The sequence below is a fragment of the Atta colombica genome, unplaced genomic scaffold (genome assembly GCF_001594045.1).
Source record: "Atta colombica isolate Treedump-2 unplaced genomic scaffold, Acol1.0 scaffold112, whole genome shotgun sequence".
Classification (NCBI taxonomy): Eukaryota; Metazoa; Arthropoda; class Insecta; order Hymenoptera; family Formicidae; genus Atta; species Atta colombica.
This window is the reverse complement of record NW_017259198.1, coordinates 465,755-468,345: the sequence shown is the minus strand read 5'-3', so window position 1 is coordinate 468,345 and position 2,591 is coordinate 465,755. Positions and strand designations below refer to the sequence as shown.

The 2,591-nt window shown below is 38.9% G+C and overlaps 1 protein-coding gene across 3 annotated transcripts in view; it reads right to left on the bottom strand.

Moving 5' to 3' along the window:
* LOC108694027 (protein N-terminal asparagine amidohydrolase) overlaps nt 1-2,591 on the bottom strand; it is a 55,507-nt gene that overhangs the window by 13,641 nt on the left and 39,275 nt on the right. The gene's annotated exons all lie outside the window — the stretch shown is intronic.

Sequence of the window (2,591 nt, the reverse complement as noted above, 5' to 3'; positions counted from 1 at the left end):
TATATATGCCGAATAACAGAATGAACAGAAAGATCTCGTATCGATCTCTCACGACTACCGATCCAAAATCTAGCCGAGCGGCAACTAAATTCGTCCGCGCAGTTTTCATTCAGTCGTCGTCGACTGTCCCGGCGCTCATTAACAAATCGCGTTAATTATGGCCTCTGTTATCAGCCGGCGCGGTGATTGGATGGCTTCTTGGATGCGGTGGGACGGGTTAAAATGCAAGAGGGACCAATCGGGGCCGGCTGGTCGATCGGATATCGGGATACCGTGAACGAGAAAATAACATGTTTGGTACTGTCGGCAGGGCTTAGGAATCGAAATCGCTTCAACTCCGTTTTTTTTTAACTCTTTCTGCTTGTATCGACGGTCAGTCGATTGAGGCGGTATTTCGTGGGAGCGTCTGTTTACGGGGTAGTCGAAAAGTTTAGATCACTGCAAGTCAAATTCATAAAGAACACTTGTTCATTAGTTTTGGCAGATAAGTTTTACATTTATAATAACATTAATTTATTTGCAAAAAAAGATAATAGATGAAAGACAAAAGATACTCGATAAAGAATGTTTGTAAACGTTCGAACGTGAATAAAAGCGTTTTGTAAAAAATTTAAATCTTCATAAGCTGGTGAATTGAACTGATTCTACAAATTTAAGCTACTAATTATAACATTTATACAAACCTTCAAAACTTAATAATGAAATAAGATTTGAATCTTATTTCCACGATTGAATGCTTTTCGAGTATAATTAAGGATGCTTATTGAAAATCTTTTCTTCTTGTGAAAAAGCGACCGAATGGAGAAGAGGATGATAGCATCTGAATATATGTAGATGTATGGAGAGAGGTCACCTTGCGTATATTTTTACAATAAGAAGCAAGAGATACCTGAAAGACCTGAATAAGCAGCTGCAGACTCAATCTGGATCATAGATCGCGCATAGAATAAGAATAAAAAGAGATATAAATACTGACTTCACATGGTGATACATAGAATAAAATTTTCGAACAAAACTTGTCTGTAAAAAAGAAAATCATTTTCTGATTGAGAGCTTGAAGTGGACTTTATTGGCGTCGTTTAATATAGCGTCTAATCTTAGCTCATTATCTTTGTGATTATTTTTTTTTATCGTAGCTAAAATTTCGAAAGATTTTAAAGGAAAATCACTCCAATTAACTAATTCTAATCTTCGTTAATTTTTGGAAATAAAGTTTAGTTCAACGATTATCGTGGAATGTTAATTTTATTTTTGGTTAAACGTCGGCAAAGTTTGACTTATTCAATCATCAAGGAGGAAGAATGTACTAATAATTCAATTCTATTATAAGCAATTAAGTACTTTCTTTCTTCCCTTTTCATTCCTAAAGTAAGCTTATACACTCTCCTTGAAATAATCGATTCAAATATATACGAAGTCACGTTCTCTTTTCTAGCTATCTGAACGGAGGCATCGCTTCTTTGAAATCATTAGTCTACCTAAGTCCATGTTAATTTCCTTTCCCTTTTAAACTTATTTATTCGATTCAAGCCGCGTGATAAAATCGTTTTGAAATACGAGATGTACCTTTTATATGGCGAAACATCATCAACCATATTTAGAAACAGTCTATATGAATCCATAAGCGTAAAAATTTAAGTGACGCTGTCAAACGTAAAAATAGACTATTTTAAAATAAAAGTTTATCCTATCAAGACACATTTTTAAATAAACATCAAGAGATTAAAAGGATTCACTCTTTCGGAAGACCGGTTGCCACGCGAAGAGCATACATACAATGAGTCCTCGTAAAAATGAATATCATGACAGTGTGAACTACAACCTTCCGTAAGGTAATCACGACTGATCGAAGAATCGGGATCTCCACCCTGAGACATCAGCCACCTTCGAGGAAGCTGCAAGCAGCAAAGAGAGGGTGATCTCGGGAACGAGATACGGTGGGATTAGGCGCGTAGGAAATATTATCGACGAGATCTTATATGGACGGATCGACAGACCGACGGGCGGGTCTCGGGAAAGAAGAAGTACCTTTACATCAGATTAAGGAGCGATCTTCCGCGATCCTCGCCGGAACGAATCGCGATGCCCGTGCGATATCGGGCGGAGAAGCGGAGCAACTCTTTCGCCGGCACGCCCTCTCGTTCCTCGGATCGATCCTGGACGATTTACGGCGGGGATCGATTGATCAACGATCAAGAGGACCGCGCGCTCTCACTCTGTGCCGTCTCGTCTTGCCTCGCCTTGCCTTGCCACGCAATATCGAGCAATATTTCTTTGGTCGCGAGAGAAGGACGTAGGTATTAACCCTCTCGGACAGCTTTTAACACTCGATACTCGCCGTCGTTGATTAATGCCGGCCGTACTTTTCCGCGCGAACTGAATTTATCGCGTTCGAAGCTTGGATGTACCAGATACTGAGAACCAATTCTTCGAAAAGCGAGCAACAGGCAAATTTATTTAATCTTCTTTCTCGAGATATTTCGAGCTTAAAAATAAATAACTGTATAACGAATCTGCTTTAATTTATGGTATCTACTTCAATGATAGAGAATGTACGTGTAAAAAGTATGCGTAGAAGGTTGAACATTCAA